General features: G+C 54.5%; 1 protein-coding gene across 1 annotated transcript in view; it reads right to left on the bottom strand.

Moving 5' to 3' along the window:
• DMAP1 (DNA methyltransferase 1 associated protein 1) overlaps positions 1-23,594 on the bottom strand; it is a 93,474-nt gene that overhangs the window by 6,974 nt on the left and 62,906 nt on the right. The gene's annotated exons all lie outside the window — the stretch shown is intronic.

Here is a 23,594-nt window from a genome sequence, read left to right as displayed (position 1 = left end):
TCCCATAGGGATGGATCAAGGCAAAGATGTCATATGCCACGAAGCCCATCCCCAGCAGGAGCTCAGCAACCTTTGACCGATCGGGACAGGCATCCTTGCTTACCCACTGGAGACGGGCCACGTTCCTACGGTCACTCCTCTGCCCCGGTGTCGGCAGAGACCAGTCTCTGCCCCTCTATCTCGGAAGGCGGAAAGACCGTGTCTCTCTATCCAGAAAGACAGATCAACCTCCCTCCCCTCTACATTGATAGAACTCTCCCCTCTCCTCAGGGCGTCCAGGAAGCGCTGTTGCAAGTCACCATCCTCAGGGTCACCAGACAAGGGCGCACTACTACCCCCAGCAGTGACAGCCGCTGAATAGCTTGGGGCCGAAGCCCCCGCCACCGCTGGGGGGGCAGCGGGACCACTACCTGCTTCCCCTCCACCAACACCAGTAATGCTCTCCTCATTCGCTCCACCACTACTCCCATCATTTGCAACATCACTACTCCCACCATTCACTCCACTACTACTCCCATCATTTCCTGCACAGCTCCTTTCATTCCCCTTACCACTGCCACCACTTCCCGTCACTTTATTACCAGTATTGTCACCACCATTTGTCCCAGTGTTCTCTGCACCTGCCACAGTCACATCCATTCCTTCCTCACTTGTGTCTGCTGGCTTCTCTGCACTCACACCTGCTGGACCGGGGGAGGGGTGCAGCACCACACCCGTTTTCCCTTGATTGGTGCTGACTCTTTGTTGTGTCTTTGGAGCGCCTTGCCCCCCCACTGCAGCAGTTTGTACTTTATTATTTTGGGCCCGCTGCTTGTTGGGGGGCGCCGCCTGCCCCGCACCCACAGACTTCAGGGTCCCGGTGTCATGCTGGGGTGCTGGAGCACTCTGTCCCCCTGTCGCAGCAGGGTGCCTCGTGTTCCCTGCAGATGATTTATCCTTTTTCTGTCCTTTTTGGACACGCTGCTCCCCTGTCGCAGCTGCGTGCCTCTTCTCTGTTGAGGCGCACTGCGCCCCTGTCACAACAGTGCGCCCCCCTTTCGCCGCACCATGTTCCTCGGACCTGCTCCCCACAGCCCCGGCGTCGGCCGGCTCAGCCGTAGTGAGCAGGGATGGAGTCTGCCCACACCGTCCCCCTTTCGCAACGGCGTGGACACCCACCTCACCCTCCCCGGCCCCGGTGATAACCGGCTTAGCCGCAGAGGGCAGGGAGGGAAACTCCTTGGGGTCCCCTATGTCCGGCGCCATGAGTACCTCCACAGCCTCGCCCCCTGCACTGTTCCCTGCACAGACGGCAGCACCGCCGGACGTCCTCCTCCTCTCCCCACCTTGCCTATGCCCCGGACCCACTGCAGAGCCCGTGCCTTTAGGTTTGGTGGGGTTTACACAGGAGGTGGTAGGTGTAACATCAGCCATAGGTACATATTTGTAACTCACCACCTCCCGTGCGGTCTCCTTCATCTTCTTCTTCCTCTTCTTGGTTTCCTCTGCTGGCTCGTCCTCACCAAAGGAGAAGCGGTCCAGGTTCACTGGAGACTCCAGCTGTCGGATCTCCTGTAGCAGACCGCCCTCCTCCTCTTCCTCCGCTGACACTCCAGCCTGTGCTGTCGGAGTCCTCTGCCGTGCCGGGAGGCCGCTTCCCTGTTGTCGGCTCTGCGGCTCACTCTCCCGGCTGGTTCCAGCTTGTAGGACTCCAGTCACAGCCACGTCGTCGTCCTCCTCCTCGTCGCTTAGGACGCCGGCTGGCGGCTCTCCTGGGGTATTTAACCCCTTCATTTCTGAGAACCGCCGCTGGTTCTTAAACCTCTCCAGGAAGGGACCTGCGCTTTTCTCAATCCCCTCCCGGAGGAGCACTAACCGGACAACCTCATCTCTGAGGGCTCTGAACCTCTGGGAGGTCGCGGGTCTCTCCTTGTTAGAGGCTCGGGTATTCAGGATCCGAGCCTCCCGCAGCTCCTCCTTCAGCCTGGTCAGTGCTTTGCCGGCGTCCTCGTACTCACGTAGCATGGCGACCACTCGGGAGGAGAAGGTACTCGTGGACACGCTGGAGCTCTTCTCCCCCCAGGATGTTCCTGGGCTCTCCTTCCTGGGGCCTGGGGTGCCCCTGTCTCCCTCTCTGAGCGGACGATGAGCCGTCTCAGGGTTGGAGTAGGTGGGTATGGTTTTCTTCACCCGTCCCGACCTCCTCAGTCCCTCTTGGGCCGGTTGCTGCTGCTGCTCTCTGTCCCCCGTCGGCACAGACCGGGGAACAGAAGCCTGGGAAGCCATGTCGGCCTCCCGGGAAGCCTGCCTCTCCCTGGGGAGAAGAGAGGCAGACTCTGGGCCTCCTGCTGGAAGTGCTGGAGCTCACAAGACAGGTGCTGCTCCTAGCAGGGAGTAATAGATTGTAGTCTCCTGTCCTACAGTCACCTCCCTCAGTAATGGCTGATAACAGGGAGTAATAGATTGTAGTCTCCTCCCCCAGTAATGGCTGATAACAGGGAGTAATAGACTGACTGCGCCTGTTCACACCAGTTTTCTGTTTGGAAGCGACATACTAAGAGCAGCGATCTCTATATAACCAACAAATAAAGCTGAACTCTGTAACCATGAAAAATATGAAATTGGGATAGCATTACTGCTGTAAAAAATAAGAAAAAAATGGAAATTCTTCTCATATAATTTGGCCAATTCATGGGGCCCAGCAGCTAACGACAAAGCGATCTCCTGTTGCTGGGGACCTAAGCTAACATGATAGAGGCAACATCCAGAGAAGAGGAGCCGCCCACAGATAAGGAGACGCAGGTAGAGGAGCCGTCCACAGATAAGGAGACGCAGGTAGAGGAGCCGTCCACAGATAAGGAGACGCAGGTAGAGGAGCCGCCCACAGATAAGGAGACGCAGGTAGAGGAGCCGTCCACAGATAAGGAGACGCAGGTAGAGGAGCCGTCCACAGATAAGGAGACGCAGGTAGAGGAGCCGTCCACAGATAAGGAGACGCAGGTAGAGGAGCCGTCCACAGATAAGGAGACGCAGGTAGAGGAGCCGTCCACAGATAAGGAGACGCAGGTAGAGGAACCGTCCACAGATAAGGAGACGCAGGTAGAGGAGCCGTCCACAGATAAAGAGACGCAGGTAGAGGAGCCGCCCACAGACAAGGAGACGCAGGTAGAGGAGCCGCCCACAGACAAGGAGACGCAGGTAGAGGAGCCGCCCACAGATAAGGAGACGCAGGTAGAGGAGCCGTCCACAGATAAGGAGACGCAGGTAGAGGAGCCGTCCACAGATAAGGAGACGCAGGTAGAGGAGCCGTCCACAGATAAGGAGACGCAGGTAGAGGAGCCGTCCACAGATAAGGAGACGCAGGTAGAGGAGCCGCCCACAGACAAGGAGACGCAGGTAGAGGAGCCGCCCACAGACAAGGAGACGCAGGTAGAGGAGCCGCCCACAGACAAGGAGACGCAGGTAGAGGAGCCGCCCACAGATAAGGAGACGCAGGTTGAGGAGCCGCCCACAGATAAGGAGACGCAGGTAGAGGAGCCGTCCACAGATAAGGAGACGCAGGTAGAGGAGCCGTCCACAGATAAGGAGACGCAGGTAGAGGAGCCGTCCACAGATAAGGAGACGCAGGTAGAGGAGCCGCCCACAGACAAGGAGACGCAGGTAGAGGAGCCGTCCACAGATAAGGGGACGCAGGTAGAGGAGCCGTCCACAGATAAGGGGACGCAGGTAGAGGAACCGTCCACAGATAAGGGGACGCAGGTAGAGAAGCCGTCCACAGATAAGGGGACGCAGGTAGAGGAGCCGTCCACAGATAAGGAGACGCAGGTAGAGGAGCCGTCCACAGATAAGGAGACGCAGGTAGAGGAGCCGTCCACAGATAAGGGGACGCAGGTAAAGGAGCCGTCCACAGACAAGGAGACGCAGGTAGAGGAGCCGTCCACAGATAAGGGGACGCAGGTAGAGGAGCCGTCCACAGATAAGGGGACGCAGGTAGAGGAACCGTCCACAGATAAGGGGACGCAGGTAGAGAAGCCGTCCACAGATAAGGAGACGCAGGTAGAGGAGCCGTCCACAGATAAGGAGATGCAGGTAGAGGAGCCGTCCACAGATAAGGGGACGCAGGTAAAGGAGCCGTCCACAGATAAGGAGACGCAGGTAGAGGAGCCGTCCACAGATAAGGGAACGCAGGTAAAGGAGCCGTCCACAGATAAGGAGACGCAGGTAGAGGAGCCGTCCACAGATAAGGGGACGCAGGTAAAGGAGCCGTCCACAGATAAGGAGACGCAGGTAGAGGAGCCGCCCACAGATAAGGAGACGCAGGTAGAGGAGCCGCCCACAGATAAGGAGACGCAGGTAGAGGAGCCGTCCACAGATAAGGAGACGCAGGTAGAGGAGCCGTCCACAGATAAAGAGACGCAGGTAGAGGAGCCGTCCACAGATAAGGAGACGCAGGTAAAGGCGCCATCCAGAGACAAGGAGACGCAGGTAGAGGAGCCGCCCACAGATAAGGAGACGCAGGTAGAGGAGCCGTCCACAGATAAGGAGACGCAGGTAAAGGCGCCATCCAGAGACAAGGAGACGCAGGTAGAGAAGCTGCCACAGATAAGGGGACGCAGGTAGAGGAGCCATCAACAGATAAGGAGACGCAGGTAGAGGAGCCGTCCACAGATAAGGAGACGCAGGTAGAGGAGCCGTCCACAGATAAGGAGACGCAGGTAGAGGAGCCGTCCACAGATAAAGAGACGCAGGTAGAGGAGCCGTCCACAGATAAGGAGACGCAGGTAGAGGAGCCGCCCACAGACAAGGAGACGCAGGTAGAGGAGCCGCCCACAGACAAGGAGACGCAGGTAGAGGAGCCGCCCACAGACAAGGAGACGCAGGTAGAGGAGCCGCCCACAGACAAGGAGACGCAGGTAGAGGAGCCGCCCACAGATAAGGAGACGCAGGTAGAGGAGCCGTCCACAGATAAGGAGACGCAGGTAGAGGAGCCGTCCACAGATAAGGAGACGCAGGTAGAGGAGCCGTCCACAGATAAGGAGACGCAGGTAGAGGAGCCGCCCACAGACAAGGAGACGCAGGTAGAGGAGCCGTCCACAGATAAGGGGACGCAGGTAGAGGAGCCGTCCACAGATAAGGGGACGCAGGTAGAGGAACCGTCCACAGATAAGGGGACGCAGGTAGAGAAGCCGTCCACAGATAAGGAGACGCAGGTAGAGGAGCCGTCCACAGATAAGGAGACGCAGGTAGAGGAGCCGTCCACAGATAAGGGGACGCAGGTAAAGGAGCCGTCCACAGATAAGGAGACGCAGGTAGAGGAGCCGTCCACAGATAAGGGAACGCAGGTAAAGGAGCCGTCCACAGATAAGGAGACGCAGGTAGAGGAGCCGTCCACAGATAAGGGGACGCAGGTAAAGGAGCCGTCCACAGATAAGGAGACGCAGGTAGAGGAGCCGCCCACAGATAAGGAGACGCAGGTAGAGGAGCCGTCCACAGATAAGAAGACGCAGGTAGAGGAGCCGTCCACAGATAAGGAGACGCAGGTAAAGGAGCCATCCACAGATAAGGAGACGCAGGTAGAGGAGCCGCCCACAGATAAGGAGACACAGGTAGAGGAGCCGCCCACAGATAAGGAGACGCAGGTAGAGGAGCCGTCCACAGATAAGGAGACGCAGGTAGAGGAGCCGTCCACAGATAAAGAGACGCAGGTAGAGGAGCCGTCCACAGATAAGGAGACGCAGGTAAAGGCGCCATCCAGAGACAAGGAGACGCAGGTAGAGGAGCCGCCCACAGATAAGGAGACGCAGGTAGAGGAGCCGTCCACAGATAAGGAGACGCAGGTAAAGGCGCCATCCAGAGACAAGGAGACGCAGGTAGAGAAGCTGCCACAGATAAGGGGACGCAGGTAGAGGAGCCATCAACAGATAAGGGGACGCAGGTAGAGGAGCTGCCACAGATAAGGGGACGCAGGTAGAGGAGTCGTCCACAGATAAGGGGACGCAGGTAGAGGAGTCGTCCACAGATAAGGGGACGCAGGTAGAGGAGCCGTCCACAGATAAGGGGACGCAGGTAGAGGAGCCGTCCACAGATAAGGAGACGCAGGTAGAGGAGCCATCCACAGATAAGGGGACGCAGGTAAAGGAGCCATCCACAACTGAGGGGAAGCAGGTAGAGGAGCTGCCACAACTGAGGGGAGCGCAGGTAGAGGAGCCGTCCACAGATAAGGAGACGCAGGTAGAGGACCCGTCCACAGATAAGGGGACGCAGGTAGAGGAGCCGTCCACAGATAAGGGGATGCAGGTAGAGGAACCGTCCACAGATAAGGGAACGCAGGTAAAGGAGCCGTCCACAACTGAGGTGAAGCAGGTAGAGGAACCGTCCACAGATGCAGGTAGAGGAACCGTCCACAGATAAGGGGGACGCAGGTAGAGGAGTCGTCCACAGATAAGGGGACGCAGGTAAAGGAGCCGTCCACAACTGAGGGGAAGCAGGTAGAGGAACCGTCCACAGATAAGGAGATGCAGGTAGAGGAGCCGCCCACAGATAAGGGGACACAGGTAGAGGAGCCGTCCACAGATAAGGGGACGCAGGTAGAGGAACCGTCCACAGATAAGGGAACGCAGGTAAAGGAGCCATCCACAACTGAGGTGAAGCAGGTAGAGGAGCCGTCCACAGATAAGGGGGACGCAGGTAGATGAGTCGTCCACAGATAAGGGGACGCAGGTAAAGGAGCCGTCCACAACTGAGGTGAAGCAGGTAGAGGAACCGTCCACAGATGCAGGTAGAGGAACCGTCCACAACTGAGGGGAAGCAGGTAGAGGAACCGTCCACAGATATGGGGACGCAGGTAAAGGAGCCGTCCACAACTGAGGGGAAGCAGGTAGAGGAACCGTCCACAGATAAGGAGACGCAGGTAGAGGAGCCGTCCACAGATAAGGGGATGCAGGTAGAGGAACCATCCACAGATAAGGGAACGCAGGTAAAGGAGCCGTCCACAACTGAGGTGAAGCAGGTAGAGGAACCGTCCACAGATGCAGGTAGAGGAAGCGTCCACAGATAAGGGGGACGCAGGTAGAGGAGCCGTCCACAGATAAGGGGACGCAGGTAAAGGAGCCGTCCACAACTGAGGGGAAGCAGGTAGAGGAACCGTCCACAGATATGGGGACGCAGGTAAAGGAGCCGTCCACAACTGAGGGGAAGCAGGTAGAGGAGTCGTCCACAGATAAGGGGACGCAGGTAGAGAAACTGTCCACAGATAAGGGGACGCAGGTAGAGGAGCCGTACACAAATAAGGGGACGCAGGTAGAGGAGTCGTCCACAGACGAGGGGGCACATACAGAGAATGCCGTCATACGTTTGACAGCGATTTTCCCCAACATTCTGTAATTCTTACCGGACAATTCCAGCAGCGTTGTTCGGCGCAGTGATGAGAGGACAATTCAGTTGCAAGGAGTGAGGGTCTCCCCTCTTTCTATTCACACCCTTTACCTCCGTCTGGAACAGAAGACGATTGATCTCAACAATGAAACTTCAGCTCAGAAAACACAGAGCCGGTGGGATAGCGGCACAGAAAGCTGAAAAGTCTTCTAATTCGACTCTCAGACGTGGACTTCACAGAGCGGGGGTCTTCTGCTTATGCCCATTAGTGGGCCGACTTCTGAGAGTGGGAACAAAGGCCTGCAGTGTGAGGCATTCTGGGACAGACAACTCATTAGGGACAGATAACTGGAGTGAGTTTATCAATTCAAACGCCGTTCTAATCTGGAGTAACCGGACCAAGTGCAGCACGGAAGTAAACTCGGCACAAGAGACCCTCAGCCTCCCCCAGAGGGGGCTCAGAAAACCCATCAGGGCCAGTAAATGCCTTACCTCAATTCAATTCAAGACCATAAGCAATGAATCATGGGAAGGAAACCGATGCCTCAAGCCCAAAAGCAAATCTCATCTGTACAAAAGTAGCAAAATGAAAAGCTGGGGCCAAACAGAAAAACGGGGCATTAACGAATGCAACAGTGACGTGGGTGGGGTGTGATCACATCCCAGCGATTATACAAAAATTGCAGGCTCAACATCCACACGTCACATAGACTCCTCCCACCAGGCTCCTCTGCCCTCTTCCCTCCTCATGTCCTACTCCCGCCTGGCTCCTCTGTGATCCTGCCGCCAGGCTCCTCCATCCTCATGTCCTCCTCCAGCCAGGCTCCTTTCTCCTCCTCATGTCCTACTTCTGCCAGGCTCCTCCATCCTCCTCCAGCCAAGCTCCTCTATCCTCCTCATGTCATCCTCCCTCCAGGCTCCTCTGTCCTCCTCCCAGCAGGCTCCTCCATTCTCACATCCTCCTCCCTCTTCATGTCCTGCTTCCACCAGGCTCCTCTGTCCTACTCCAGCCCGATGCCTCCATCCTCATGTCCTACTCCCACCAGGCTCCTCCATCCTCATGTCCTCCTCCAGCCAGGCTCCTTTCTCCTCCTCATGTCCTACTTCTGCCAGGCTCCTCCATACTCATGTCCTACTCCCGCCAGGCTCCTCCATACTCCTCATGTCCTACTCCCGCCAGGCTCCTCCATACTCCTCATGTCCTACTCCCGCCAGGCTCCTCCGTCCTCCTCATGTCCTACTCCCGCCAGGCTCCTTCATACTCCTCATGTCCTACTCCCGCCAGGCTCCTCCATCCTCCTCATGTCCTACTCCCGCCAGGCTCCTCCATACTCCTCATGTCCTACTCCTGCCAGGCTCCTCCATCCTCCTCATGTCCTACTCCTGCCAGGCTCCATCCTCCTGCCTCCTCATGTTCTACTCCCGCCAGGCTCCTCCTGCCTCCTCATGTCCTACGCCCGCCAGGCTCCTCCGTCCTCATTTACTACTCCCGCCAGGCTCCTCCATCCTACTCATGTCCTACTCCCGCCAGGCTCCTCCGTCCTGCTCATGTCCTACTCCCGCCAGGCTCCTCCATCCTCCTCATGTCCTACTCCCGCCAGGCTCCTCCATCCTCCTGCCTCTTCATGTCCTACTCCCACCAGGCTCCTCCATCCTCCTCATGTCCTACTCCCACCAGCCTCCCCTGTCCTCCTCATGTCCTACTCCTGCCAGGCTCCTCCATCCTCATGTCCTACTCCCGCCAGGCTCCCCTGTCCTCATGTCCTACTCCCACCAGGCTCCTCCTGCCTCCTCATGTCCTACGCCCGCCAGGCTCCTCCATACTCCTCATGTCCTACTCCCGCCAGGCTCCTCCATCCTCCTCATGTCCTACTCCTGCCAGGCTCCTCCATCCTCCTGCCTCCTCATGTTCTACTCCCGCCAGGCTCCTCCTGCCTCCTCATGTCCTACGCCCGCCAGGCTCCGCCGTCCTCATTTACTACTCCCGCCAGGCTCCTCCATCCTACTCATGTCCTACTCCCGCCAGGCTCCTCCGTCCTACTCCCGCCAGGCTCCTCCGTCCTGCTCATGTCCTACTCCCGCCAGGCTCCTCCGTCCTCCTCATGTCCTACTCCCGCCAGGCTCCTCCATCCTGCTCATGTCCTACTCCCGCCAGGCTCCTCCATCCTGCTCATGTCCTACTCCCGCCAGGCTCCTCCATCCTCCTCATGTCCTACTCCCGCCAGGCTCCTCCATCCTCCTGCCTCTTCATGTCCTACTCCCACCAGGCTCCTCCATCCTCCTCATGTCCTACTCCCGCCAGGCTCCCCTGTCCTCCTCATGTCCTACTCCCGCCAGGCTCCTCCATCCTCCTCATGTCCTACTCCCGCAAGGCTCCCCTGTCCTCATGTCCTACTCCCACCAGGCTCCTCCTGCCTCCTCATGTCCTACTCCCGCCAGGCTCCTCCGTCTTCCTCATGTCCTACTCCCGCCAGGCTCCTCCATCCTCCTCATTTCCTACTCCCACCAGGCTCCTCCATCCTCCTCATGTCCTACTCCCGCCAGGCTCCTCCATCCTCCTCATGTCCTACTCCCGCCAGGCTCCTCCATCCTCCTCATATCCTACTCCTGCCAGGCTCCTTCCTCCTCCTCATTTCCTACTTCTGCCAGGCTCCTCCATCCTCCTCCAGCCAGGCTCCTCTATCCTCCTCATGTCATCCTCCCGCCAGGCTCCTCCATCCTCCTCATGTCCTACTCCCGCAAGGCTCCCCTGTCCTCATGTCCTACTCCCACCAGGCTCCTCCTGCCTCCTCATGTCCTACTCCGCCATACTCCTCATGTCCTACTCCCGCCAGGCTCCTCCTGCCTCCTCATATCCTACTCCTGCCAGGCTCCTTCCTCCTCCTCCTCATTTCCTACTTCTGCCAGGCTCCTCCATCCTCCTCCAGCCAGGCTCCTCTATCCTCCTCATGTCATCCTCCCGCCAGGCTCCTCCATCCTCCTCATGTCCTACTCCCGCAAGGCTCCCCTGTCCTCATGTCCTACTCCCACCAGGCTCCTCCTGCCTCCTCATGTCCTACTCCCGCCAGGCTCCTCCGTCTTCCTCATGTCCTACTCCCGCCAGGCTCCTCCATCCTCCTCATGTCCTACTCCCGCCGGGCTCCTCCATCCTCCTCATGTCCTACTCCCGCAAGGCTCCCCTGTCCTCATGTCCTACTCCCACCAGGCTCCTCCTGCCTCCTCATGTCCTACTCCCACCAGGCTCCTCCGTCTTCCTCATGTCCTACTCCCGCCAGGCTCCTCCATCCTCCTCATTTCCTACTCCCACCAGGCTCCTCCATCCTCCTCATGTCCTACTCCCGCCAGGCTCCTCCATCCTCCTCATGTCCTACTCCCGCCAGGCTCCTCCATCCTCCTCATGTCCTACTCCCGCCAGGCTCCTCCATCCTCCTCATGTCCTACTCCCGCCAGGCTCCTCCATCCTCCTCATGTCCTACTCCCGCCAGGCTCCTCCATCCTCCTCATGTCCTACTCCGCCATACTCCTCATGTCCTACTCCCGCCAGGCTCCTCCTGCCTCCTCATATCCTACTCCTGCCAGGCTCCTTCCTCCTCCTCATTTCCTACTTCTGCCAGGCTCCTCCATCCTCCTCCAGCCAGGCTCCTCTATCCTCCTCATGTCATCCTCCCTCCAGGCTCCTCTGTCCTCCTCCCGGCAGGCTCCTCCATTCTCACATCCTCCTCCCTCTTCATGTCCTGCTTCCACCAGGCTCCTCTGTCCTACTCCAGCCCGATGCCTCCATCCTCATGTCCTACTCCCACCAGGCTCATTAGTCCTCCTCCCCCCTCATGTCCTACTCTCGCCAGGCTCCTCCATCCTCACGTCCATCTCCAGCTAGGCTCCTCCGTCCTCCTCATGTCCTACTCCCGCCAGGCTCCTCCATCCTCCACATGTCCTACTCCCGCCAGGCTCCTCCGTCCTCCTCATGTCCTACTCCCGCCAGGCTCCTTCATACTCCTCATGTCCTACTCCCGCCAGGCTCCTCCATCCTCCTCATGTCCTACTCCCGCCAGGCTCCTCCATACTCCTCATGTCCTACTCCTGCCAGGCTCCTCCATCCTCCTCATGTCCTACTCCTGCCAGGCTCCATCCTCCTGCCTCCTCATGTTCTACTCCCGCCAGGCTCCTCCTGCCTCCTCATGTCCTACGCCCGCCAGGCTCCTCCGTCCTCATTTACTACTCCCGCCAGGCTCCTCCATCCTACTCATGTCCTACTCCCGCCAGGCTCCTCCGTCCTGCTCATGTCCTACTCCCGCCAGGCTCCTCCATCCTCCTCATGTCCTACTCCCGCCAGGCTCCTCCATCCTCCTGCCTCTTCATGTCCTACTCCCACCAGGCTCCTCCATCCTCCTCATGTCCTACTCCCACCAGCCTCCCCTGTCCTCCTCATGTCCTACTCCTGCCAGGCTCCTCCATCCTCATGTCCTACTCCCGCCAGGCTCCCCTGTCCTCATGTCCTACTCCCACCAGGCTCCTCCTGCCTCCTCATGTCCTACGCCCGCCAGGCTCCTCCATACTCCTCATGTCCTACTCCCGCCAGGCTCCTCCATCCTCCTCATGTCCTACTCCTGCCAGGCTCCTCCATCCTCCTGCCTCCTCATGTTCTACTCCCGCCAGGCTCCTCCTGCCTCCTCATGTCCTACGCCCGCCAGGCTCCGCCGTCCTCATTTACTACTCCCGCCAGGCTCCTCCATCCTACTCATGTCCTACTCCCGCCAGGCTCCTCCGTCCTACTCCCGCCAGGCTCCTCCGTCCTGCTCATGTCCTACTCCCGCCAGGCTCCTCCGTCCTCCTCATGTCCTACTCCCGCCAGGCTCCTCCATCCTGCTCATGTCCTACTCCCGCCAGGCTCCTCCATCCTGCTCATGTCCTACTCCCGCCAGGCTCCTCCATCCTCCTCATGTCCTACTCCCGCCAGGCTCCTCCATCCTCCTGCCTCTTCATGTCCTACTCCCACCAGGCTCCTCCATCCTCCTCATGTCCTACTCCCGCCAGGCTCCCCTGTCCTCCTCATGTCCTACTCCCGCCAGGCTCCTCCATCCTCCTCATGTCCTACTCCCGCAAGGCTCCCCTGTCCTCATGTCCTACTCCCACCAGGCTCCTCCTGCCTCCTCATGTCCTACTCCCGCCAGGCTCCTCCGTCTTCCTCATGTCCTACTCCCGCCAGGCTCCTCCATCCTCCTCATTTCCTACTCCCACCAGGCTCCTCCATCCTCCTCATGTCCTACTCCCGCCAGGCTCCTCCATCCTCCTCATGTCCTACTCCCGCCAGGCTCCTCCATCCTCCTCATATCCTACTCCTGCCAGGCTCCTTCCTCCTCCTCATTTCCTACTTCTGCCAGGCTCCTCCATCCTCCTCCAGCCAGGCTCCTCTATCCTCCTCATGTCATCCTCCCGCCAGGCTCCTCCATCCTCCTCATGTCCTACTCCCGCAAGGCTCCCCTGTCCTCATGTCCTACTCCCACCAGGCTCCTCCTGCCTCCTCATGTCCTACTCCGCCATACTCCTCATGTCCTACTCCCGCCAGGCTCCTCCTGCCTCCTCATATCCTACTCCTGCCAGGCTCCTTCCTCCTCCTCCTCATTTCCTACTTCTGCCAGGCTCCTCCATCCTCCTCCAGCCAGGCTCCTCTATCCTCCTCATGTCATCCTCCCGCCAGGCTCCTCCATCCTCCTCATGTCCTACTCCCGCAAGGCTCCCCTGTCCTCATGTCCTACTCCCACCAGGCTCCTCCTGCCTCCTCATGTCCTACTCCCGCCAGGCTCCTCCGTCTTCCTCATGTCCTACTCCCGCCAGGCTCCTCCATCCTCCTCATGTCCTACTCCCGCCGGGCTCCTCCATCCTCCTCATGTCCTACTCCCGCAAGGCTCCCCTGTCCTCATGTCCTACTCCCACCAGGCTCCTCCTGCCTCCTCATGTCCTACTCCCACCAGGCTCCTCCGTCTTCCTCATGTCCTACTCCCGCCAGGCTCCTCCATCCTCCTCATTTCCTACTCCCACCAGGCTCCTCCATCCTCCTCATGTCCTACTCCCGCCAGGCTCCTCCATCCTCCTCATGTCCTACTCCCGCCAGGCTCCTCCATCCTCCTCATGTCCTACTCCCGCCAGGCTCCTCCATCCTCCTCATGTCCTACTCCCGCCAGGCTCCTCCATCCTCCTCATGTCCTACTCCCGCCAGGCTCCTCCATCCTCCTCATGTCCTACTCCGCCATACTCCTCATGTCCTACTCCCGCCAGGCTCCTCCTGCCTCCTCATATCCTACTCCTGCCAGGCTCCTTCCTCCTCCTCATTTCCTACTTCTGCCAGGCTCCTCCATCCTCCTCCAGCCAGGCTCCTCTATCCTCCTCATGTCATCCTCCCTCCAGGCTCCTCTGTCCTCCTCCCGGCAGGCTCCTCCATTCTCACATCCTCCTCCCTCTTCATGTCCTGCTTCCACCAGGCTCCTCTGTCCTACTCCAGCCCGATGCCTCCATCCTCATGTCCTACTCCCACCAGGCTCATTAGTCCTCCTCCCCCCTCATGTCCTACTCTCGCCAGGCTCCTCCATCCTCACGTCCATCTCCAGCTAGGCTCCTCCGTCCTCCTCATGTCCTACTCCCGCCAGGCTCCTCCATCCTCCACATGTCCTACTCCCGCCAGGCTCCTCCATCCTCCTGCCTCCTCATGTCCTACTCCCGCCAGGCTCCTCCATCCTCCTCATGTCCTACTCCCGCCAGGCTCCTCCATCCTCCTCATGTCCTACTCCTGCCAGGCTCCCCCATCCTCCTGCCTCCTCATGTTCTACTCCCGCCAGGCTCCTCCATCCTCCTCATCTCCTACTCCCGCCAGGCTCCTCCTGCCTCCTCATGTCCTACTCCTGCCAGGCTCCTCCATCCTCCTGCCTCCTCATGTTCTACTCCCGCCAGGCTCCTCCATCCTCCTCATGTCCTACTCCCGCCAGGCTCCTCCGTCTTCCTCATGTCCTACTCCCGCCAGGCTCCTCCATCCTCCTCATTTCCTACTCCCGCCAGGCTCCTCCATCCTCCTCATGTCCTACTCTCGCCAGGCTCCTCCATCCTCCTCATGTCCTACTCCCGCCAGGCTCCTCCATCCTCCTCATGTCCTACTCCCGCCAGGCTCCTCCATCCTCCTCATGTCCTACTCCCGTCAGGCTCCTCCATCCTCCTCATGTCCTACTCCCGCCAGGCTCCTCCATCCTCCTCATGTCCTACTCCCACCAGGCTCCGCCATCCTTCTCATGTCCTACTCCCGCCAGGCTCCTCCTGCCTCCTCATATCCTACTCCTGCCAGGCTCCTCCATCCTCCTCATGTTCTACTCCTGCCAGGCTCCTCCTGCCTCCTCATGTCCTACTCCCGCCAGGCTCCTCCATCCTCCTCATGTCCTACTCCCGCCAGGCTCCTCCATCCTCCTCATGTCCTACTCCCGCCAGGCTCCTCCATCCTCCTCATGTCCTACTCCCGCCAGGCTCCTCCATCCTCCTCATGTCCTACTCCCGCCAGGCTCCTCCATCCTCCTCATGTCCTACTCCCGCCAGGCTCCTCCATCCTCCTCATGTCCTACTCCCGCCAGGCTCCTCCATACTCCTCATGTCCTACTCCCGCCAGGCTCCTCCTGCCTCATGTCCTACTCCTGCTAGGCTCCTCCATCCTCCTGCCTCCTCATGTTCTACTCCCGCCAGGCTCCTCTGTCCTCCTCATGTCCTACTCCCGCCAGGCTCCTCCGTCCTGCTCATGTCCTTTTCCCGCCAGGCTCCTCCATCCTCCTCATGTCCTACTCCCGCCAGGCTCCTCCATCCTCCTCATGTCCTACTCCCGCCAGGCTCCTCCATCCTCCTCATGTCCTACTCCCGCCAGGCTCCTCCGTCCTCCTCATGTCCTACTCCCACCAGGCATCTCCATCCTCCTCATGTCCTACTCCCGCCAGGCTCCTCCGTCCTCCTCATATCCTACTCCCACCAGGCTCCTCCATCCTCCTGCCTCAACATGTCCTACTCCCGCCAGGCTCCTCCATTCTCCTGCCTCCTCATGTCCTACCCCTGCCAGGCTCCTGCCTCCTCATGTCCTACTCCCACCAGGCTCCTGCCTCCTCATGTCCTACTCCCACCAGGCTTCTGCCTCCTCATGCGCTACTCCCGCCAGGCTCCTGCCTCCTCATGTCCTACTCCCGCCAGGCTCCTGCCTCCTCATGCCCTACTCCCGCCAGGCTCCTGCCTCCTCATGCCCTACTCCCGCCAGGCTCCTGCCTCCTCATGCCCTACTCCCGCCAGGCTCCTGCCTCCTCATGCCCTACTCCCGCCAGGCTCCTGCCACTTCATGTCCTACTCCCAAAAGGCTCCTATGTCCTCCTCTCCAGACCCTGCTATCTCACAATGCAGACCCCACTGGCAGAGGCTCATCTACCAGTAACGTCCTTACTGGGGGACTTCCAGGCTGATCTCAGCATTATCTGGTGTAGACAGCACTCTGTTTATATAGAGCAGGGACAGCTTTCTTGATGAACTCCTTCGTGCAGGTGGTGCTTATTTATGGTCCCATGATGCCACCTATGGGTCAGAGAATTTAGGGACCCCTCTGATGACAATATGGCTTTGGCTTTAGTAATGTTTTCCTAATTATGAGCACCCCACTATTAGACCAGTGCTGGGCACAGAGAGGGGCCGTCACCCGCAAATAATCATGACGCCACTGTGAGCAGAAGGGAGACATCCCCGGCCCTATTCTCCCCAAGGACTCTTCCGAGGTGGTGTACGATGGCCGCAGTGTGAATGCGTCTGACCTTTAGTCTTGGAATACTCTAATTGTGTCGTCTTTAATCAACCAGTAAATGTCAGTGGCGATGTAACGCGTCCCCCCACATAATGAATGCACCGTGTGGTAAATTGGCTTGATCACACTCCCCCGAGATGTCAGTGACCACCTCACATTAACCCTGAAGACTGTGCAGCTGTGACATGTGGTACCGGTGCTACCCCCAATAAGTCTCCATACAGGTAACCCTCCTCACCTGCAAGTTCTGCTGCACATGAGCCCCTTCCCACCAGCGGCCTCAGTGCTGGATTTACAGCGTCTTCTCATAGATGTGTAAATAGGTCGGTCAATCAGGGGCGCGGGTCTGGAACGCCCTCTGCACAGCTCCCTCGCCCGACGGGGAAGATGACAGAACATCCTGTACCCATCACCCCTGAGAGCGGACACCCTACACAGAGGAGGGCGGGCGAGAGCGCAGAAGAGGAGGGCGGGCGAGAGCGCAGAAGAGGAGGGCGGGCGAGAGCGCAGAAGAGGAGGGCGGGCGAGAGCGCAGAAGAGGAGGGCGGGCGAGAGCGCAGAAGAGGAGGGCGGGCGAGAGCGCAGAAGGGGAGCCCGGGCGAGAGCGCAGAAGGGGAGCCCGGGGAGGACTGCGAGGGGGAGCCCGGGGAGGACTGCGAGGGGGAGCCCGGGGAGGACTGCGAGGGGGAGCCCGGGGAGGACTGCGAGGGGGAGCCCGGGGAGGACTGCGAGGGGGAGCCCGGGGAGGACTGCGAGGGGGAGCCCGGGGAGGACTGCGAGGGGGAGCCCGGGGAGGACTGCGAGGGGGAGCCCGGGGAGGACTGCGAGGGGGAGCCCGGGGAGGACTGCGAGGGGGAGCCCGGGGAGGACTGCGAGGGGGAGCCCGGGGAGGACTGCGAGGGGGAGCCCGGGGAGGACTGCGAGGGGGAGCCCGGGGAGGACTGCGAGGGGGAGCCCGGGGAGGACTGCGAGGGGGAGCCCGGGGAGGACTGCGAGGGGGAGCCCGGGGAGGACTGCGAGGGGGAGCCCGGGGAGGACTGCGAGGGGGAGCCCGGGGAGGACTGCGAGGGGGAGCCCGGGGAGGACTGCGAGGGGGAGCCCGGGGAGGACTGCGAGGGGGAGCCCGGGGAGGACTGCGAGGGGGAGCCCGGGGAGGACTGCGAGGGGGAGCCTGAGGGGGAGCCCGGGGAGGACTGCGAGGGGGAGCCCGGGGAGGACTGCGAGGGGGAGCCCGGGGAGGACTGCGAGGGGGAGCCCGGGGAGGACTGCGAGGGGGAGCCCGGGGAGGACTGCGAGGGGGAGCCCGGGGAGGACTGCGAGGGGGAGCCCGGGGAGGACTGCGAGGGGGAGCCGGGGGAGGACGGCGAGGGGGAGCCCGGGGAGGACTGCGAGGGGGAGCCGGGGGAGGACTGCGAGGGGGAGCCCGGGGAGGACTGCGAGGGGGAGCCGGGGGAGGACGGCGAGGGGGAGCCCGGGGAGGACGGCGAGGGGGAGCCCGGGGAGGACTGCGAGGGGGAGCATGTCACCTCTGCAGCCCATAGATAAGACGCTTTCAATCTCCTGGGAAATCCTCATACAGTCTACGTTTATCTCTGAAGTGCGCAGGCCTTATCGGCAGATCGGAGGACGCCGTTCGCTTTGGAAGGAGCTTAAAGAAGCAGCGAGATCTGGATTAAATACGAGGATATGCTGCAAGTCAGGAGAAATCATTATTTTTAGATAGCCCCAAACAGCAACATGTTTCCAAGTGGTCCGCGAGGCTCGGGGGCAGCTCAGGATATAACATATAAAATGAAACTCCATCACATTATCACCTGATACATCTCACACCGTTTGTAAAGATGGAAATAAGGGGCACAAAGGACGAATAACCGGGAACCAGATTACAGGGGGCCGCTTCTACACAGACCAAGGAGCTCACACTGCGCTGAGCAATAGATGTAATCTGGACACTAATATCACAGCTGAAATCCATCTCACGGCTAAAATCTTCACTAAATAAAACCTGATTTGGACGATAAATGTAGAGACACCAGGAGAAGCAAAATCTGAAGGACATGAAAGTAGGCGAGAAAAAAAGGAAACAACTTCAACATTTAACACTGGACTGTAGGAGCCTTCCGTGGCTCAATGGTTATTTGCATTTGGGGACAGTGACGATGTCTGAATAGCGCTGGGGAATTAAAGCAACTATATAATTACCGTATATACTGGAGTATAAGCCGACCCCCCTAATTTTGCCACAAAAAACTGGGAAACTTAATGACTCGAGTATAAGCCTAGGGTGGGAAATGCAGCAGCTACCGGTAAATGTCAAAAGATACCAATAAAAGTAAAATTAATTGAGACATCAGTAGGTTAAGTGTTTTTGAATATCCATATTGAATCAGGAGCCCCATATAATGCTCCATACAGTTCATTATGGCCCCATAAGAAGCTCCATATTAAAATATGCCCCATATAATCCTGCATAAAGGTTAATAATGGCCCCATAAGATGCTCCATAGACATTTGCCCAATATAATGCTGCGCAAATGCTGATTATGGCCCCATAAGATGCTCTATAAAGATAATTGCCCCATATAGTGCTGCAAAAACCTTGATTATGGCCCCATAAGATGCTCCATACAGACACTTGCCCCATATAGTACTGCACAAACGTTATGGCCCCATATAGTGCTGCACAAGCGTTATGGCCCCCATATAGTGCTGCACAAGCGTTATGGCCCCATATAGTGCTGCACAAGCGTTATGGCCCCATATAGTGCTGCACAAACATTATGGGCCCATATAGTACTGCACAAATGTTATGGCCCCATATAGTGCTGCACAAATGTTATGGCCCCATATAGTGCTGCACAAACATTATGGCCCCCATGTAGTGCTGCACAAACGTTATGGCCCCATATAGTGCTGCACAAACATTATGGGCCCATATAGTACTGCACAAATGTTATGGCCCCATATAGTGCTGCACAAATGTTATGGCCCCATATAGTGCTGCACAAACATTATGGCCCCCATGTAGTGCTGCACAAACGTTATGGCCCCATATAGTACTGCACAAATATTATGGCCCCATATAGTGATGCACAAATGTTATGGCCCCATATAGTGCTGCACAAACGTTATGGGCCCATATAGTGCTGCACAAACGTTATGGGCCCCATATAGTGCTGCACAAACGTTATGGCCCCATATAGTGCTGCACAAGCATTATGGCCCCCATATAGTGCTGCACAAACATTATGGCCCCCATGTAGTGCTGCACAAACATTATGGGCCCATATAGTGCTGCACAAACATTATGGCCCCATATAGTGCTGCACAAACGTTATGGCCCCATATAGTGCTGCACAAACATTATGGCCCCATATAGTGCTGCACAAACATTATGGCCCCATAGATGCCCCATACAGATATTTGCCCCATTTTCTGCAATAAAAAAAAAAAAAAAATCACATACTCACCTCTCCGTCGGTCAGGCCCCCGGCACTTTCAATAGTCACCCGCACCTCGTTCCGGCGCCACTCCATGTTCAGCACCGACGTTCAGCAGAGGGCGCACACTAACTACGTCACCACGCCCTCTGACCTGAGCATCACTGCTGAAGACAGATCGGCGCCCGGAACGAGGAAAGGTGACTATCGCGCAGCACTGCGCTCCCCTCCCCGTAAACTCACCTGATCCTGGCGCTGTGCAGTCCCTACTTCCCCGACGCCGCAGGTTCTTCCTGTATTGAGCAGTCACATGGTACCGCTCAATAAAGTAATGAATATGCGGCTCCACCCCTATGGGAGGTGGAGCCGCATATTCATTTACTGTAATGAGCGGTACCATGTGACCGCTCAGTACAGGAAGAAGCTGAAGCTGCTGCTGCCGGCGCCGGGGAAGCCAGGGACCTGCAGGGACCGCGCCTGGACTAGGTGAGTATTTTTAGACAGCCCCTGCTCCCCCTCCCCTGCCGACCTCTGGGTATGACTCGAGTATAAGCCGAGAGGGGGACTTTCAGCCCAAAAAAGTGGACTGAAAATCTCGGCTTATACGCGAGTATATACGGTAAGTTAAAAAAAATACTAAAAAAATGCCCTTTGTAAAAGAATATAACTACTATAATACTGCTCCTATGTACAAGAATATAACTACTATAATACTGCCCCTATGTACAAGAATATAACTACTATAATACTGCTCCTATGTACAAGAATATAACTACTATAATACTGCTCCTATGTACAAGAATATAACTAGTATAATACTGCTCCTATATACAAGAATATAACTACTATAATACTGCTCCTATGTACAAGAATATAACTCCTATAATACTGCTCCTATGTACAAGAATATAACTACTATAATACTGCTCCTGTGTACAAGAATATAACTACTATAATACTGTCCCCTATGTACAAGAATATAACTATTATAATACTGCTCCCTATGTAAAAGAATATAACTACTATAATACTGCCCCTACGTACAAGAATATAACTACTATAATACTCCTATGTACAGGAATATAACTACTATAATACTGCCCCTATGTACAAGAATGTACCTACTATAATACTGCTCCCTATGTACAAGACTATAACTACTATAATACTGCTCTTATGTACAAGAATATAACTACTATAATACTGCCCCTATGTACAAGAATATAACTACTATAATACTGCTCCTATGTACAAGAATATAACTACTATAATACTGCTCCCTATGTACAAGACTATAACTACTATAATACTGCTCCTATGTACAAGAATATAACTGCTATAATACTGCCCATATGTACAAGGATATAACTACTATAATACTGCTCCTATGTACAAGAATATAACTACTATAATACTGCTCCTATGTACAAGAATATAACTACTATAATACTGCCCCTATATACAAGAATATAACTGCTATAATACTGCCCCTATGTAAAAGAATATAACTACTATAATACTGCTCCTATGTACAAGAATATAAGTACTATAATACTGCTCCTATGTACAAGAATATAACTACTATAATACTGCTCCTGTGTACAAGAATATAACTATTATAATACTGCTCCCTATGTAAAAGAATATAACTACTATAATACTGCCCCTATGTACAAGAATGTACCTATTATAATACTGCTCCCTATGTACAAGACTATAACTACTATAATGCTGCCCCTATGTACAAGAATATAACTACTATAATACTGCTCCCTATGTACAAGACTATAACTACTATAATACTGCTCCTATGTACAAGAATATAACTACTATAATACTGCCCCTATGTACAAAAATATAACTACTATAATACTGCTCCTATGTACAAGAATATAACTACTATAATACTGCTCCCTATGTACAAGACTATAACTACTATAATACTGCTCCTATGTACAAGAATATAACTACTATAAAGCTGCCCCTATGTACAGGAATATAACTACTATAATACTGCTCCTATGTACAAGAATATAACTACTATAATACTGCTCCCTATATACAAGAATATAACTACTATAATACTGCCCCTATATACAAGAATATAACTACTATAATACTGCCCCTATGTACAAGAATATAACTACTATAATACTGCTCCTATGTACAAGAATATAACTACTATAATACTGCTCCCTATATACAAGAATATAACTACTATAATACTGCCCCTATATACAAGAATATAACTGCTATAATACTGCCCCTATGTACAAGGATATAACTACTATAATACTGCTCCTATGTACAAGAATATAACTACTATATTACTGCTCCTATGTACAAGAATATAACTACTATAATACTGCTCCTATGTACAAGAATATAACTACTATAATACTGCCCCTATGTACAAGAATATAACTACTATAATACTCCTCCTATGTACAGGAATATAACTACTATGATACTGCCCCCATGTACAGTAACATAGTTACTATAATACTGCTCCTATGTACAAGAATATAACTACTATAATACTGCTCCTATGTACAAGAATATAACTATTATAATACTGCTCCTATGTACAAGAATATAACAACTATAATACTGCCCCTATGTACAAGAATATAACTACTATAATACTGCTCCTATGTACAAGAATATAACTACTATAATACTGCCCATATGAACAAGAATATAACTACTATAATACTGCACCTATGTACAAGGATATAACTACTATAATACTGCCCCTATGTACAAGAATATAACTATTATAATACTGCCCTCTATGTAGAGGAATATAACTACTATAATACTGCCCCTATGTACAAGAATATAACTACTGTAATACTGCTCCTATGTACAAGAATATAACTACTATAATACTGCTCTTATGTACAAGAATATAACTACCATAATACTGCTCCTATGTACAAGAATATAACTACTATAATACTGCCCCTATGTACAAGAATATAACTACTATAATACTGCCCTCTATGTACAAGAATATAACTACTATAATACTGCTCTTATGTACAAGAATATAACTACTATAATACTGCTCCTATGTACAAGAATATAACTACTATAATACTGCTCCTATGTACAAGAATATAACTACTATAATACTGCCCCTATATACAAGAATATAACTGCTATAATACTGCCCCTATGTACAAGGATATAACTACTATAATACTGCTCCTATGTACAAGAATATAACTACTATAATACTGCTCCTATGTACAAGAATATATCTACTATAATACTGCTCCTATGTACAAGAATATAACTACTATAATACTGCCCTCTATGTACAAGAATATAACTACTATAATACTGCTCCTATGTACAGGAATATAACTACTATAATACTGCTCCTATGTACAAGAATATAACTACTATAATACTGCTCCTATGTACAAGAATATAACTACTATAATACTGCCCCTATGTACAAGAATATAACTACTATAATACTGCTCCCTATGTACAAGAATATAACTACTATAATACTGCTCCTATGTACAAGAATATAACTACTATAATACTGCCCCTATGTACAAGAATATAACTACTATAATACTGCTCCTATGTACAAGAATATAACTACTATAATACTGCTCCTATGTACAAGAATATAACTACTATAATACTGCTCCTATGTACAAGAATATAACTACTATAATACTGCCCCTATGTACAAGAATATAACTACTATAATACTGCTCCTATGGACAAGAATATAACTACTATAATACTGCTCCTACGTACAAGAATATAACTACTATAATACTGCTCCTACGTATAAGAATATAACTACTATAATACTGCCCTCTATGTACAAGAATATAACTACTATAATACTGCTCCTATGTACAAGAATATAACTACTATAATACTGCCCTCTATGTACAAGAATATAACTACTATAATACTGCTCCTATGTACAGGAATATAACTACTATAATACTGCTCCTATGTAC

Source organism: Ranitomeya variabilis, chromosome 8 (genome assembly GCF_051348905.1).
Source record: "Ranitomeya variabilis isolate aRanVar5 chromosome 8, aRanVar5.hap1, whole genome shotgun sequence".
Classification (NCBI taxonomy): Eukaryota; Metazoa; Chordata; class Amphibia; order Anura; family Dendrobatidae; genus Ranitomeya; species Ranitomeya variabilis.
The sequence above is the reverse complement of the archived record's forward strand: the minus strand, read 5'-3'. Positions and strand labels throughout refer to the sequence as shown.